An 18579-nucleotide genomic window follows, 5' to 3' on the forward strand; every position below is an offset into this window, starting at 1 on the left:
ACAACCTCTTATCTTAACCCAAATCTTCCTTTTTATTGATTCCAGGTACTATAATCCCCCCACTTCAGCCTCCCAAAGTGCTGGGATTATAGGCATAAGCCACTATGCCCAAGCTAGAAAATCTTTGAATCCACCTACAAGTTGGAAACCCTCCAGCCCTTCAAGTTGTCCAGCCACTCCAGACCCAACCAATGTATACCTTACATACATACACGCTGATGTCTGCCTGTATCTGAGACAGGTCTCAGTTAATTTAGAATATAACCTTAGATAATAACTTAACTCTTTCAACCAATTGCCAATCAGAAAATATTTGGGTCTTTTTTTTGGGGGGTGGGAGGATGGTGCATGTAGGATATAATAAATTCTTCTTCAAAGGTGTTAGCCTGTAAATTGCTAAGTACAATGAGTTCTGATATCCTCTCCAAAGAACCAATGTATCAGTATGTTCAGCTCCCCTGTTCTTTGTTCTTCATTTTAAAGTTTAACTTCCTTGTTCTTTACATCTCCTTGCCCCTAGTTTCAGTAAACAAACCCTTCCTAGCCTCTATCACCTGCTTTGACCTTAGTCACCTTTGGTCACCTGCTCTGACCTTAGTCATCCTTAGTCACCTGCTCTGTTCTTAGTCATCCTGAGCCACCTGTTCTGTAACTGCCCTTCCTGCCAAACTACCCACCCTGCCACTCCGGTTCATACCCCTGCTCTCTTTAAAATAGCCAGTCAGAATTAGCTTAGACTGTGTGGTCCAACCCTAGCCAACAGGGGAACAACACAGCAGTAGGGGCTACCTGTGTCAGGGATAAGAACCCCTTCCCCTCCCTTGTTTGGGTGTGCTCTCACCATTGCTCCATCTGCAAGATGCACCCTTCTATAGAAGTAAAATTGCCTTGCTGAGAAAATTCATGTTCGAGTGCTATTTCTTTCGCGGCACCATAAATTTATTTCTAACAGTGCAGGAGGAAAGACAAGAGCTCACTCTGTCATCCAGGCTGGAGTGCAGTGGCTCACTGCAGCCTCAAATTCCTGGGATCGAGCTATCCTCCCACCTCCCACATAGCTGAGACTACAGACACGCACCACCGTACATAACTAATTTTTAAAATTTTTTGTAGAGACAAGGTCTCACTGTGTTGCCTAGGCTGGTCTTGAACTACTGTGCTCAAGCAGTCCTCCCACTTCAGCCTCCCAAAGTGCTGGGATTACAGGCATAAGCCACTGTGCCCAAGCTAGAAAATCTTTGAATCCACCTACAATCTGGAAACCCTCCAGCCCTTCAAGTTGTCCAGCCACTCCAGACACAACCAACTTATACCTTACATATATGCACACTGATGTCTGCCTGTATCTGAGACAGGTCTCAGTTAATTTAGAAAGTTTATTTTGCCAAAGTTGAGGATGCACACCTGTGACACAGCCTCAGGAGGTCCTGATGACATGTGCCCAAAGTTATTGGGGCACAGCTTGGTTTTATACATTTTAGAGAGACATGAGACATCAATCAGTATATGTAAGAGGTACATTGGTTCCATCCAGAAAGACAACTTGAAGCACTCACAGGTAAGTGAGAGACAAATGGTTGCATTCTTTTGAGTTTCTGATTAGCCTTTCCAAAGGAGGCAATCAGATGTGCATTTATCTCAGGGAGCAGAGAGATGACTTTGAACAGAATGGGAGGCAGGTGTGCCCTAAGTGGTTCCCAGCTTGACTTTTCCCTTTAGCTTAGTGATTTGGGGACCCCAAGATTTATTTTCCTTTCACATTTCCCCCCTTTTCTTTTGAAAAGCTTTTGGAGAAAGCATAGTAGAAGGAAATGAGTCTCTGGTCTCAGGTTTCATCTGATCTCTCATGGCTAGGACAGTTTATTCCTAGATAGGTAGGTCCCAAGTTATCAGGACAGTTCACCTTTAGCAGGCTATGAACTCTCATGTCCTATGAAGAGAAAATAGGGAGAGGAATGGTGAGAAACAACAACAAACAAAAGAACAATCCTGGAAAACTGATATAGGCCACGTTACTCTGGAGTCCATACATGAGTAAGCAGGTAAGAAAGTGGCTTATGTATGTAAATTGTTGCTGCTATTTTCTTCTGAAGTTTAAGTTGTCTAGCTTTAGTTTGCAGAGTTTTAAGAAAGCACAGCTTAGTTTTCAGTTATTTCAAATTAGGAAAATGGTGGGCGGGAGAAGGAAAAGAAAAAAGAAAAAAATTGAAAACATTATTTTGGAGACTTATAGCCAGGAAAAATTAAAATTCAGTCCAAACTGTAGAAAATAATAAAAACTGAAAAACATTAGGCAAGACTAGAATCTAACAACAGATGTATTATAGTTTTTGAAATATAATTTTTCTCTCTCCAGTTACCCATTTTTACAAAAGACAAATTGTGGTAGGACCAATTTCCTTTATTATACTTGGCCAGACTATTTGTATAAAGTGAAGCAAGAATAATTATTTTTTCACATAGGCTTTTAAAATTGGCTTTGATGGAACTTTGTTCCATAGAAGGAATCTCAGATAAGAATTTTTAAAGCCAAGCCCCGTCATGGATTTGTACCATCAAATACCTATATGTTGAGTAAATTCCTCTCTTCTTGAGGTCCCAAGATAACTTGGGGCTCCTGGACCTATCAGAAAGTGACATTCTTTACTTACCACAGGTTAGGAACCCTACTCAGGAACTGTGTAGACATGGTATGCAGCCAGTTTTCCTAAGGGACTTTTATTGGCTCTATAAGTCAAGTTTGATTCCTTAAAGAAAAGTACACCATTCCAGTCAACCCTTTGGTAAAACAACCAGTTTCTCCAATTGTGTCCTGTTACAAATGAAAACAGGTTCTTACTGCACTCATGCAAATAACTATATTGCCATAAGTTAAGAATACTCTCAAATAGTTTCCAAATTCTGGAGAAATCAGGTAGCAAGAAGCAAATATGCTCCAAGTTTTGTTCATAGGAGTGTACTTTACTTCATTGTTAAACACTAGCCCAAAAGAAGTTTCCTTTACTCTGAAAAACAAAATAAAGGATCAGCAACATTTTAAGCAAAAACTAAAAAAGATTACTCCAGTCTTCTATTAGTTCAGTCCATGCAGTTAATTCCTATTTTGCTTAATACTCGTGAATATTTCAGCTCTCCATGAGTCCTGCCATTTTTCCTCTATTCTGATGTCACAATCTCCAACGTAATCAGAATCCTGCATTCAAGAGCACCTGTTAGAGTTTTATAGCTAATCAGCTATAAAACCACCTTCTAAAGAGGACCAAAACAAGACAACAATTGTCTGTGGATGACAAAAAGTTTTAGGACAGCCACAGTCAAAGACACAATTGATGAGGAGTTACCTCTGTGGCACATCATAATTTAACATAACAATTATAATTATTCCTGATAACATACACTAAGTCATATCAGAATTATAGGAGTTTCCCATAATTTTGGAACACATACCAATAATATACAAACAGAGTCCAAAGAAAGCCAAAAACCATTTCATGTTTGACAATGCTTCCTGTATATTTTTTATACTAAATAAGCCAAATTATGTCATTTTTTGACTTTCGGGAAACTAATATCTTAAAGGAATATTTATGTCAGAAAAAGTAATAATTTATAATTTGATTTTGGAAAGTTTGTCAAATATCAGAGGTTTAAAACATTTGATATCACAAAATCACAGATCATTGTGAAATAAGTCATTCATTTAACCAAAGTGATAACTCAAGGACTCCAAAAAAGGCAAAAACGTGCATTCTTCAAGAAACGTAATTTTCCAAATAATAAACCCTAATAAAAAGAGCATGAAGACAATTAATCTTTCAAAATTTTATAAACTGTATACTTTTAATACTGATCATAAAATATAAGTCCCATAAGCCTTTTACAACCATTATAAGCTTTATGAAGAGGTTGGTTAATACTTCAAGAAAACATAGTTAATATGACAAAGGGGCCCATATGCTGGTTTTGCATCAGTGTACCTTTCACATTAATGGTTAATTTATAGAGAAACTGAACTTATTTTCTCTCTCAACATCTGCCCTTATAATCTCACTCACCTACCTTTTCCACGATAGCCCCTGGGCCCTGAGGAGTTAAATAACTTTCATTTCTGGCCATTTGTCTCAGGAACATAGCTTATTTTGATTGGCATCTTCTGCCAGGCCAGAAGACAAGGCTTTAATTACTGCCAGTGTTTAAGATTTAAGAAGACATAGTGTACTTTTTATTTTTTATTTCATTTTATTTTTTTTTTTTTGAGACAGAGTTTCGCTCTTCTTGCTCAGGCTAGAGTGCAATGGCATGATCTTGGCTCACTACAACCTCCACCTCCCAGATTCAAGCAATTCTCCTGCCTCAGTCTCCAGAATAGCTGGGATTACAGAGGAACATTACCACACCCAGCTAGTTTCTGTATTTTTAGTAAAGATGGGGCCTTACCATGTTGATCAGGCTGGTCTTAAACTCCTGACCTCAGGTGATCTACCTATCTAGGCCTCCGAAAATATTGAGATTACAGGCGTGAGCCACCATGCCTGGCCTGGTGTCCTTTTTATACCCAAGAGTCAAAGCCCTGTAACTCAACGTCACAAAGACTTTAAAAGCACATATAGAAAGATACACAGATGTAATGATCTTAATTTTAACAAAACCTTTTCACGCCTGTAATCCCAGCAATTTGGGAGGCTGAGGTAGGCGGTTCATAAGGTCAGGACATCAAGATCTCCTGGCCAACATGGTGAAATCCCTTGTCTACTAAAAATACAAAAGTTAGCTGGATGTAGTGGTGCATGCCTGTAATCCCAGCTACTCGGGAGGCTGAGGCAAAGGAATCACCTGAACCAGGGAGTTGGAGGTTGCAGTGAGCCAAGATCACGCCACTGCACTCCAGCTTGGCAACAGAGTGAGATTCAAAAACTTTTTTAATCTCAGTTTTTTCCTAATCAAACTAACACTTAATAATAATGGCATGGGAATTATTTCAATAAAACATAAAATCTGTTAAGAGTTACCAAAATGCAAAAGAAAAGACCTTCTGCACTGCACAGAATATTATGTTGGAAGAAAACATTTGCTTTAGACCTTTAATGAAACATTGTTAGCATAAGGCCACAACAAACAGAACCTGAGTGGGGGAGAAAAAAAACTTAAGCTGAAAATGGTTTGAAGAAGAGCATTACTAGTTCATGCCTTTTGAAAGGGAAGAGAAAACCAAAAATAGCAAGATGCAATAAAAATTGAGCTTTGGGTTTAAAAAAATTAAAATATCTTAAGAACAAATCAATCCCTTAAGAAAATTTCATTGTTCTGGCCAGGCACAGTGGCTCATGCTTGAAATCCCAGCACTTTGGGAGACCAAGGTGGGTGGATCACATGAGGTCAGGAGTTCAACACCAGCCTGGCCAAAATGGTGAAACCCTGTCTCTACTAAAAATACAAAAATTAGCCAGGTGTGGTGGTGGATGCCTGTAATCCCAGCTACACGGGAGGCTGAGGCAGGGGACTCACTTGAACCTGAGAGGCGGAGGTTACAGAGAGTTGAGATCGCACCACTGCACTCCCAGCCTGGGCAACAAAGTGACACTCTGTCTCCAAAAAAAAAAAAAGACAATTTCATTGTTCTAAACAATTCTTTAGTGTATAAGTGTTTTTTTTTTTTTTACATCAAACCCAATCTCTCGAAAGACCATTATATTTTTCCTTTAATTACAGACAACTTGATTATATAAATGTTTTTGGTATTTTTTTTAAAATACTCTTATTGTGGCTTATAGATACCATCCATGACATGCTGGGACTTTCTGGGTTGTCCTGAACATCTCTCTTTTTTTTTTTTTTTTTTGAGATGGAGTTTTGCTCTTGTTGCCCAAGCTGGAGTGCAGTGGTACGATCTCAGCTCACTGCAACCTCCGCTTCCTGGGTTCGAGGAATTCTCCTGCCTCAGCCTCACGAGTAGCTGGGATTACAGGCACCTGCCACCATACTCAGCCAATTTTTTCTGTTTTTAGTAGAGACAGGGTTTTACCATGTTGGCCAGGCTGGCCGGTCTGGTCTTGAACTCCTGAACTCACATGATCCACCCACCTCAGCCTACCAAAGTGCTGGTATTAGAGGCATGAGCCACTGCGCCTGGCTTGAACATCTCTCTTTCTTAAACTACCAGTCATTTTATTCTAGGACTAAATTAACCATGCAAGATTCTTTCTCATATGAAATCATTTCTCTTGGCTGGGGACGGTGACTCACATCTATAATCCCAGCACTTTGAGAGGCTGAGGCAGGTAGATCGTTTGAGCTCGGGAGTTTGAGATGAGCCTGGCTGACATGGTGAAACCCCATCTCTACTAAAAACACAAAAATTAGCTGGGTATGGTGGCGTGCACCTGTAATCCTAGCTACTTGGGAGGCTGAGGCAGAAGAACTGCTTGAACCCGGGAGACAGAGGTTGCAGTGAGCCAAATTTTGTCACTGCACTCTAACTGGGCAACAGAGGGAGACTAGCTGGGTGACAGAGGGAGACTGTCTGGAAAGAAAAAAAAAATCATTTCTCTTTAAGCTTTCTTACCAAAAAATACCTCTTTATTTCTATAACTTTCTTTTTCTGTTTTTGAGACAGGGTCTCACTCTGTCACCCAGGCTGGAGTGCAGTGGCACGATCTCAGCTCATCACAACCTCTGCCACTAGAATTCAAGCAATTATCCTGCCTCAGCCTCCTGAGTAGCTGGGATAACAGGCGCACACCACCACACCTGGCTAATGTTTGTATTTTTAGTAAATATGAAGTTACACCATATTACCCAGCCTGGCTTCGAACTCCTGGACTCAAGTGATTCACCCGTGTCAGCCTCCCGAAGTGCTGGGATTACAGGTGTGAGCCACCATGCCTGGCCTTTATTTCTTTTTTTTTTTTTTTTTTTTTTTTTTTTTTTGAGACGGAGTCTCGCTCTGTCACCCAGGCTGGAGTGCAGTGGCCGGATCTCAGCTCACTGCAAGCTCCGCCTCCCGGGTTCACACCATTCTCCTGCCTCAGCCTCCCGAGTAGCTGGGACTACAGGCGCCTGCCACCTCGCCCGGCTAAGTTTTTGTATTTTTAGTAGAGACGGGGTTTCACTGTTAGCCAGGATGGTCTCGATCTCCTGACCTCGTGATCCGCCCGTCTCGGCCTCCCAAAGTGCTGGGATTACAGGCTTGAGTCACCGCGCCCGGCCTGGCCTTTATTTCTATAATTTTCTTTACATCTCTCTTATTTCCTGGTTCCTTTTACCTTGATTATACATAACCTTTAAGCATTGAATTAGACAAAAATTATTCACCTTTTTCAAAAGGACACTTTTTTCAAGAAGGAATGTTTTCCTACAAGATATTTTTATTGGAAAAATACCCAAATAATGAAATATCTATTATTTAATTTAACATAAGTTTAGATTCTAAATTATGACAAGTTTGTCTACAAGTATTTCTCCCATTACATTTACCTAATTATTTTATTTTGTTTACCTAGTTTATGAAAACTGCGATAGTCATCATTTAAAGCTATGAAACCGCCATTGCAAAATTATAACTGAAACAGTGAAAAAGATATGACTTAATCCATCTTGCTTCTAACCGTCAAGCTGTCCTTGTTCATTCCTGGGCATAGGCAAAACTAACTTTGGGAGGATCTGAGTTTATAGTTTAGCTTTTGTGATAGTTAATACTGAGTGTTAACTTGATTGGATTGAAGGATACAAAGTATTGATCCTGGGTGTGTCTGTGAAGGTGGTGCCAAAGGAGATTAACGTTTGAGTCAGCGGGCTGGGAAAGGCAGACCCACCCTTAATCTGGGTGGGCACAATCTAATCAACTGCCAGCTCGGCTAGAATAGAAGCAGGCAGAAAAATGTGAAAAGAGAGACTGGCCTAGCCTCCCAGCCTACATCTTTCTCCTATGCTGGATGCTTCCTGCCCTGGAACATTGGACTCCCAGTTCTTCAGTTTTGGAAGTCAAACTGACTCTCCTTGCTCCTCAGCCTGCAGATGGCCTATTGCGGGACCTTGTGATTGTGTGAGTTAACACTTAATATTAAATCCATATATATATATATATATGTATGTATGTATGTGTGTGTGTATTATATATATATATTCCATTTGTTCTATCCCTCTAATGGAATATATATATAATTAGTTCTATCTCTCTAAAGAACCCCAACTAATACAGCCTTGAAACAAAGACAATAACAATCCTTTCCCAAAACAGACCTCCTTCCTGCCTGTAGACTAGACTGCCTAAAGCCACAAGATTAGAGGTTATAGTATTTTAGTAAATAATTCAAGCTGTAGCTATCTTCATTAAACCAATATCAAAGTCTTCTTTATTAAAAATTACACAAGCAAAGATCATTGTGTTTGGGGCTGGATTTATAGTTTTGTAAACCCTATGCCAAAATTTTGACACCTTATAGTATTTGGCAGGGATAAGTGTGAAATTGCTTGAACAATAAATACAAACAAAAATGTATGCTGGCAATTCTTATGACATTTCTAATATTACTTTACCAATAATTTTAAAGCTAGCTTATTTATTAAAGATTTTACTTAAGTCACATAAACTTGAAAAAGCATTTGACTAGTCTTTCCTTTTGTTCTGATAAAGTATTTAAGTGCTTTCATTTTTCTTCAAGCCAATTAATTAGAGCTTTTTTATTATTATACTTGAAGTTCTAGGGTACATGTGCACAATGTGCAGGTTTGTTACACAGGTATACAAGTGCCATGTTGGTTTGTTGCACCCATCAACTCGTCATTTACATTAGGTATTTCTCCTAATGCTATCCCTTCCCAATCCCTCAACAGGCCCCAGTGTGTGATGTTCCCTCCCCTGTATCCAAGTGTTCTCATTGTTCAAATTCCCACCTATGAGTGAGAACATGTGGTGTTTGGTTTTCTGTACTTGTTGAGAGTTTGCTCAGAATAATGGTTTCCACCTTCATCCATGTCCCTGCAAGGACATGAATTCATCCATTTTTATGGCTGCATAGTATTCCATGGTGTATATGTGCCACATTTTCTTAATCCAGTCTATTATTGATGGACATTTGGGTTGGTTCCAAGTCTTTGCTATTGTGAATAGTGCCACAATAAACATACATGTGCATGTGTCTTTATAGCAGCATAATTTATAATCATTTGGGTATATACCCAATAATGGGATCAGTGGGTCAAACGGTATTTCTAGTTCTAGATCCCTGAGGAATTGCCACACTGACTTCTACAATGGTTGAACTAATTTACATTCCCAGCAACAGTGTAAAAGCGTTCCTATTTCTCCACATCCTCTCCGGCATCTGTTGTTTCCTGACATTTTAATGATCGCCATGCTAACTGGTGTGAGATGGTATCTCATTGTGGTTTTGATTTGCATTTCTCTGATGGCCAGTGATGCTGAGCATTTTTTAATGTTGCTTGCATAAATATTTTCTTTTGAGAAGTGTTTGTTCTTATGTTTTGCCCACTTTTTGATGGGGTTGTTTTTTTCTTGTATATTTGTTTAAGTTCTTTGTAGATTCTGGATATTAGCCCTTTGTCAGATGGGTAGCTGGAAGAATTTTCTCCCATTCTGTAGGTTGCCTGTTCACTCTGATGGTAGTTTCTTTTGCTGTGCAGAAGCTCTTTAGTTTAAGCAGATCACATTTGTTTATTTTGGCTTTTGTTGCCATTGCTTTCGGTGTTTTACTCATAATGTCATTGCCCATGCCTATGTCCTGAATGGTATTGCCTAGGTTTTCTTCTAGGGTTTGTATGGTTTTAGGTCTAACATTTAAGTCTTTAATCCATCTTGATTAAATACCTTATACTATTTTGTATAAGGTGTAAGGAAGGGATCCAGTTTCAGCTTTCTACATATGGCTAGCCAGTTTTCCCAGTACCATTTACTAAATAGGGAATCCTCTCCCTATTTCTTGTTTTTGTCAGGTTTGTCAAAGATCAGATGGTTGTACATGTGTGGTGTTACTTCTGAGGCCTCTGTTCCTTTCCATTGGTCTATCTCTTTGTTTTGGTACCAGTACCATGCTGTTTTGGTTACTGTAGACTTATAGTATAGTTTGAAGTTAGGTAGCATGATGCCTGCAGCTTTGTTCTTTTTACTTAGGATTGTCTTGGCTATGCGGGCTCTGTTTTGGTTCCATATGAACTTTAAAGTACTTTTTTCCAATTCTGTGAAGAAAATCATCAGTAGCTCGATGGGGATGGCATTGAATCTATAAATTACCTTGGGCAGTATGGCCATTTTCACAAAATTCATTCTTCCTATCCATGAGCATGGAATGTTCTCCCATTTGTTTGTGTCCTCTTTTATTTCGTTGAGCAGTGGTTTGTAGTTCTCCTTGAAGAGGTTCTCACATCCCTTGTAAGTTGGATTCCTAGGTATTTCATTCTCTTTGTAGCATTTGTGAATGGGAGTTCACTCATGATTTGACTGTTTGTCTGTTGTTCGTGTACAGGAATGCTTGTGATTTTTGCACATTGATTGTGTATCCTGAGATTTTGCCAAAGTTGCTTATCAGCTTAAGGAGATTTTGGGCTGAGACGATGGGGTTTTCTAAATATACAATCATGTCATCTGCAAACAGGGACAATTTGACTTCCTCTTTTCCTATTTGAATATCCTTTATTTATTTCTCTTGCTTGACTGTCCTGGCCAGAACTGCCAACACTATGTTGAATAGGAGGGGTGAGAGAGGGCATCCCTGTCTTGTGCCAGTTTTCAAAGGGAATGCTTCCAGTTTTTGCCCATTCAGTATGATATTGGCTGTGGGTTTGTCATAAATAGCTCTTATTATTTTGAGATATGTTCCATCAATACCTAGTTTATTGAGAGTTTTTAGCATGAAGGGCTGTTGAATTTTGTCAAAGGCCTTTTCTGCATCTATTGAGATAATCATGTAATGTTTGTCATTGGTTCTGTTTATGTGATGGATTACATTTATTGATTTGCAGATGTTGAACCAGACTTTCATCCCAGGGATGAAGCCAACTTCATCATGGTGGTTAAGCTTTTTGATGAGCTGCTGGATTTGGTTTGCCAGTATTTTACTGAGGATTTTTGCATCGACATTCATCAGGGATATTGGTCTAAAATTCTCAGGAGGATTCTTTTTCTATTAATTGGAATAGTTTCAGAAGGAATGGTACCAGCTCCTCTTTGGACCTCTGGTAGAATTTGGCTGTGAATCTGTCTGGTCCTGGACTTTTTTTGGTTGGTAGGCTGTTAATTATTGCCTCAATTTCAGAACCTGTTATTGGTCTATTCAGAGATTCAACTTCTTTCTGGTTTAGGCTTGGGAGGGTGTATGTGTCCAGGAATTCATCCATTTCTTCTAGATTTTCTAGTTTATTTGCATAGAGGTGTTTATAGTATTCTCCAATGGTAGTTTGTATTTCTGTGGGATCTGTGGTGATATACCTTTTATCATTTTTTATTGCTTCTATTTGATTCTTGTCTCTTTTCTTCTTTATTAGTCTTGCTAGCAGTCTAACAATTTTGTTGATCTTTTCAAAAAACCAGCTCCTGGATTCACTGATTTTTTTGAAGGGTTTTTTGTGTCTCTATCTCCCTCAGTTCTGCTCTGATCTTAGTTATTTCTTGCCTTCTGCTAGCTTTTGAATTTGTTTGCTCTTGCTTCTCTAGTTCTTTTAATTATGATGTTAGGGTGTCGATATCAGATCTTTCCTGCTTTCTCTTGTGGAGAGTTAGAGCTATAAATTTCCCTCTACACACTGCTTTAAATGTATCCCAGAGATTCTGGTACGTTTGTTTTTGTTCTCATTGGTTTCAAAGAACATCTTTATTTCTTCCTTCATTTCATTATTTACCCAGTAGTCATTCAGGAGCAGGTTGTTCAGTTTCCACGTAGTTGTGCAGTTTTGAGTGAGTTTCTTAAACCTGAGTTCTAATTTGATTGCACTGAGGTCTGAGAGACAGTTTGTTGTGATTTCTGTTCTTTTACGTTTGCTGAGGAGTGCTTTACTTCCAACTATGTGGTCAATTTTGGAATAAGTGAGATGTGGTGCTGAGAAGAATGTATATTCTGTTGATTTGGGGTGGAGAGCTCTGTAGATGTCTATTAGGTCTGCTTAGTGCAGAGCTGAGTTCAAGTCCTGGATATCTTTGTTAACCTTCTGTCTCATCGATCTGTCTAATATTGACAGTGGAGTGTTAAAATCTCCATTATTATTGTGTGGGAGTCTAAGTCTCTTTGTAGGTCTCTAAGGACTTGCTTTATGAATCTGGGTGCTCCTGTATTGGGTGGATATATATTTAGGATAGTTAACTCTTCTTGTTGAATTGATCCATTTACCATTATGTAATGCCCTTGTCTCTTTTGATCTTTGTTGGTTTAAAGTCTGTTTTATCAGAGACTAGGATTGCAACCCCTGCTATTTTTTCCTTTCCATTTGTTTGGTAGATCTTCCTCCATCACTTTATTTTGAGCCTATGTGTGTCTCTGCACGTGAAATGGGTCTCCTGAATACAGCACACTGATGGGTCTTGACTCTTTATCCAATTTGCCTGTCTGTGTCTTTTAATTGGGGCATTTAGCCCACTTACATTTAAGGTTAATATTGTTATGTGTGAATCTGATCCTGTCATTATGATGTTAGCTGGTTATTTTGCCCGTTAGTTGATGTGGTTTCTTCCTAGCATTGATGGTCTTTACAATTTGACATGTTTTTACAGTGGCTGGTACCAGTTGTTCCTTTCCATGTTTAGTGCTTCCTTCAGGAGTTCTTGTAAGGCAGGCCTGGTGGTGACAAAATCTCTCAGCATTTGCTTGTTTGTAAAGGATTTTATTTCTCTTTCACTTATGAAGCTTAATTTGACTGGATATGAAATTCTGGGTTGAAAATCCTTTTCTTTAAGAATGTTGAATATTGGGCCCCACTCTCTCCTGGCTTATAGGGTTTCTGCTGAGAGATCCGCTGTTAGTCTGATGGGCTTCCCTTTGTGGGTAACTGGACCTTTCTCTCTGGTTGCCCTTAACATGTTTTCCTTCATTTCAACCTTTGTGAATCTGGCAATTATGTGTCTTGGGGTTGCTCTTCTCAAGGAGTATCTTTGTGGTGTTCTCTGTATTTTGTGAATTTGAATGTTGGCCTGCCTTGCTAGCTTGGGGAAGTTCTCCTGGATATTATCCTAAAGAGTATTTTCCAACTTGGCTCCATTCTCCCCATCACTTTCAGGTACACAAATCAATGTAGATTTGGTCTTTTCACATAGTCCCATATTTTTTGGAGGCCTTGTTCATTTCTTCTTACTCTAATCTTGTCTTCTTGCTTTATTTCATTAATCTGATCTTCAATCACTGATATCCTTTCTTTCACTTGATCGAATTGGCTATTGAAGCTTGTGCATGCATCACAAAGTTCTTGTGCAATGGTTTTCAGCTCTGTCAGATCATTTAAGTTCTTCTCTACACTGTTTATTCTGGTGAGCCATTCGTCTAATCTTTTTTCAAGGTTTTTAGCTTCCTTGTGATGGTGTAGCACATGCTCCTTTAGCTCAGAGAGGTTCGTTATTACCGACCTTCTGAAGCCTACTTGTGTCAGCTTGTCAAAGTCATTCTCCATCCAGCTTTGTTCCACTGCTGGTGAGAAGCTGCGATCCTTTGGAGGAGAAGAGGCACTCTGGTTTTTAGAGTTTTCAGCTTTTCTACTCTGGTTTCTCCCCATCTTTGTGGTTTTATCTACCTTTGGTCTTTGATGCTGGTGACCTACAGATGGGGTTTTGCTGTAGATGACCTTTTTGTTGATGCTGGTGACCTACAGATGGGGTTTTGGTATGGATGTCCTTTTTGTTGATATTGACGCTATTCAGGTCCTTCAGCTGCAGGTCTGTTGGTGTTTGCTGGAGGTCCACTCCAGACCCTGTTTGCCTGGGTATCACCAGCAGAGGCTGCAGAACAGCAAATATTGCAGAACAGCAAATATTTCTGCCTGATCCTTCCTCTGGAAGATTTGTCCCAGAGGGGCACCTGTCTGTATGAGGTGTCTGTCAGCCCCTACTGGGAGGTGTCTCCCTGTTAGGCTACATGGGGTTCAGGGACCCACTTGAGGAGGCAATCTGTCTGTTCTCAGAGCTCAGATGCCATGCTGGGAGAACCACCATTCTCTTCAGAGGTGTCAGACAGGGATGTTTAAGATTGAAGAAGTTTCTGCTGCCTTTTTTTTTTTTTTTTTGAGATGGAGTCTCGCTCTATCACCCAGGCTGGAGTGTAGTGGTGTGATCTCGGCTCACAGCTCTGCCTCCTGGGTTCATACCATTCTCCTGCCTCAGCTTCTCTGAGCAGCTGGGACTACAGGCACCCGCCACCATGCCTGGCTAATTTTTTGTATATTTAGTAGAGAAGGGGTTTCACCATGGTCTCAATCTCCTGACCTCGTGATCCACCCACCTCGGCCTCCCAGTGCTGGGATTACAAGCATGAGCCACCGCGCCTAGCCTCTGCTGCCTTTTATTCAGTTATGCCCTGCCCACAGAGGTAGAGTCTATAGAGGCAGTAGGCCTTGCTGAGCTGTGGTGGGCTCCACCCAGTTTGAGTTTCCCCCCCACTTTGTTTATCTACTCAAACCTCAGCAATGGCAGATGCCCCTCTCCCCACCAGGCTGCAGCCTCACAGGTCCATCTCAGACTGCTGCGCAAGCCTTGAGCAATGCTCTGTGGGCGTGGGACCCACCAAATCAGGCATGAGAGAGAATCTCCTTGTCTGTTGGTTGCTAAAACCTTGTGAAAAGTGCAGTATTTGGGTGGGAGTGTCCCATTTTTCCAGGTACAGTCTGTCATGGCTTCCCTTGGCTAGGAAGGGGAAATCCCCAGACCCCTTGCGTTTCCTGGGTGAGGCGATGTCCTGCCCTGCTTCAGCTCGCCCTCTGTGGGCTGCACCCACTGTTCAACCAGTACCAGTGAGAGGAACCAGGTATCTCAATTGGAAATGCAGAAATCACGCATCAATCACACTGGGAGCTACAGACCAGAGTTGTTCCTATTCAGCCATCTTGGAACGAAAATTAGAGCTTTTATATATTTTTAGTAGTGAAACATTGTGTACACAACACATAATTACACAGACATATTAGGCATACCAATACAAGTACATCTGATAGATTCATAAGACCTACTTTTCTTTTCCTGTCTTAGACTTGCGAACTCCTGATAACCTGTTTCATTACCCCGGCAGTTGTCAGCTAAATAGCCTTAAATCTGCATATTGAAGGAAACAACTCTTAGATGAAAAATCAGGTAACGAAATTTACATCTCAAGGTACAGAGAGAAAAAGTCTGGTGGTGCTAGAGGGAGATTAAAGATGGATGCCAAATCAAACATAAAATTATAGAAATGTATCATAGGATTGTATAAGGAAATCAATTTTATTTAGATAGGGACTATCTCCCTTTTAAGTGGATCTCTGATCTCTGGGCAGAGCCACCTGAATCCTGGATCTCCAAAAAGGAAGAATTACTGTGAGGCTAGACCTCATGATACTTTTCCAGTGCACGCAAAAAAAAAATTTTTTAAACAAAGACATTTCTAAGTGTCTAAACTACATTCTTCCTTAACAACCCAAGAGTTGCCTCTGTAGCAATAACTATTTTAGTTAAAAAAAATCAGGTAACACAATACAAAAGCAGTTTGAGAACTGAGACAAACTTGTCTGTTTACACTCTTTGGATTCCATAAGGAAAAACAAACATTTCCCAAAAGGGAGTCTGGCACCTTCTGTTTTTTTTTGTTTTTTTTTTTTTTTTGAGACAATGTCTCGCTCTGTTGCCCAGGCTGCAGTGCAGTGGCCGTGATCTCGGCTCACTGCAAGCTCCACCTCCCAGGTTCACACCATTCTCCTGCCTCAGCCTCCTGAGTATCTGGGACTATAGGTGCCCGCCACCACTCCTGGCTAATTTTTTGTATTTTTCTTTAGTAGAGACGGGGTTTCACCATGTTGCCAGACTGGTCTTGATCTCCTAACCTCATGATCCGCCCACCTCGGCCTCCCAAAGTGCTGGGATTACACCTTCTCTGTTTTCTTTAAGGAACTTCAGACTATTATAAACTATTTTAGGTCCTTCTTGCAGCAGAGGGTACAAGAGAAAGGAGGGACAGCAGAAGCAAATAAAGAAAACGGAATTCAGTCAACAGAGAAGAAAAAAGCTTTTGTTCAAAAAAAAAGACAAGGTCCTAAGAGGAAAAAAAAAAATAAAGTCCTTTAAAATACAAACACACACACGCATGCATCTTCGATGTTAGCTTTTAATTGAGCTGACTTTTAACCATTGAGTTCCTTTAAAAAAAGTCTTTTTAAATTTCATTACTGTATTTCAAATAGGAAAAATTGCTGCTATTTCAGAAGTATCAGGTATGAAACCAGAAAGGGCTTCATTTAGGGACAAAACCCAGGCTATCGTGGTGATAAAAAGAAGGCAGAACATTAGCTATGGAACTCCACTGTGGGGTGACAGCCATTGCTCTTACAGTTTGGCCTGGCTACCCAAAAGGTGGCCTTGTTATGTAAATAAATCCCCTTAAGTAATCAAAATCAAAATCAAATAGCTTTCCTTTTTTTTTTTTTTTTCCTTTTTGCTGGCCGTTATCACCTTTGTGTTAACGAAGCCATTGTCACCTTCCCTTCGTGGGAAGGGGGGTATGGGGGGAGTATGGGGGAATTGAAAAACAGCCAGCAAGAAGGAAAAAAAAGGAAAGATTTTTGATTTTGACTACTTGAAGGCTTTGTTTACATAACAAGGCCACCTTTTTGTGTATGTGTGGGAATTTAGTCAATTCAGAAGGCTTGTTCCCCAGAATTTGAAACTTTCTTTGGATTTGATCAAGTCAGATACAGTTGGTCAAACCCAATGGGAAAAAGGTTGAAACAACAAAAACAGAGACAAACAACAACAAAAACGTTAAGCAAAACAAACAATCGCACAACTTATATGATTACTGAGCACTCTAATGGTAAGGAGAAATTAAGACTAGCTGGTTGTTAATCTTAACTTTAGCCAAGACAAACCCCAATGCAGTTACTTACCTGGGGACAGGTCTCAGGCTGAAGACTGCTCTCTATTATCCTAGAAGCAGGAAAAAAACCTTCAAATTCGCCTTCCCTGGTTGGGAGCAAGTTCAAAGTCCTCAAGAAGTAACCTGCCTTCCATTATCATGGAAGCAGGAAAACTTGCCTTCCTTGTGCTGGAGGAAGCAAATAAAACTAAAAAAAAAAAAAAAAAAAAAAAGTTGTACAGCAAAATCAGATCTTGACCAAATTGTGAGAGATCAGGGATTCTCTGGAGGGCATTCTTCCAGGCCTCAGCAAATTGTCCTATTGGTTTGAGCCATAAAGATAGCTCAAGATGGTACCAAGCACTGATAGGAGATTTGTCAAAGTTCGGGGGGGGGGCACCTCCACTCAAGAGTTCCTTCCTGGTTACCAAAATGTGAACCCTGAATATCTGAGACAGGTCTCAGTTCATTTAGAAAGTTTATTTTGCCAAAGTTGAGGACTTGCACCTGTGACACAGCCTCAGGAAGTCCTGACAACATGCGCCCAAGGCAGTCGGGACACAGCTTGGTTTTATACATTTTAGGGAGACATGAGACATCAATCAATATATGTAAGAGGTACATTGGTTCTGTCCAGAAAGGTAGGACAACTTGAAGCAGTGAGGGGGCTTCCAGGTAACAGGTAGGTGAGAGACAAATGGTAGCATTCTTCTGAGTTTCTGATTAGCCTTTCCAAAGGAGGCAATCAGATGTGCATTTATCTCGGCACAGGGATGACTTTGAATAGAATGGGAGGCAGGTTTGCCCTCACCAGTTCCTGGCTTGACTTTTCCCTTTAGCTTAGTGATTTGGGGGCCCCAAAATTTATTTTCCTTTCACGCCTCTGTCCCCCTAAAATATCTAAAATCAAGCTATAACCCAACCACCTTGGGCACATGTTCTCAGGATCTCTTGAGAGTCTGCATCAGGCCTTGGTCACTCATATTTGGCTCAGAATAATTTCCTCAAATATTTTATGGAGCTTGACTCTTTGTTGCCAACTTTTTGTTCTATCTGTAATCAAGTCAGTTTTTTTATAAAATAAAAAAAGTTTATAAAAGTTTATAAAATTGTATGTCTAACATATGGAGCAAGCATTGAACTAAATGCTGGAGACACAAAGGTGAATAAAACCTAGCAGGAAAGAAATAAGTTGACAAATACATGTCAAGAATGTGGAGGCGGGAAAGTATTGCTTTCCCTGATGAACTAGTATAAACTCCTCTAACATTATGAATCACCTAACTTGTGTTACCCATTGTTCAGTGGCAGAAATCAAAATCACAGCTTGAGCAAACTAAAATAATAACAGGAATCATGTTTCACTCATGAGATTATGAACAACATCTAGTGGTGAACAAATACAATAAAGGGTACAGGTACCATAGTAAAAGTCCATCCAGTTTACCATTTAGGACCAAAAAATGTAGACAAGGAATTCCAACTGAGTCTTGCTAGGTAAGCGATGTTTGAAAGGAAGCAAAGGAAAAAGCAAGGGAGACACATCAGC

Source organism: Macaca fascicularis, chromosome 16 (genome assembly GCF_037993035.2).
Source record: "Macaca fascicularis isolate 582-1 chromosome 16, T2T-MFA8v1.1".
NCBI lineage: Eukaryota > Metazoa > Chordata > Mammalia > Primates > Cercopithecidae > Macaca > Macaca fascicularis.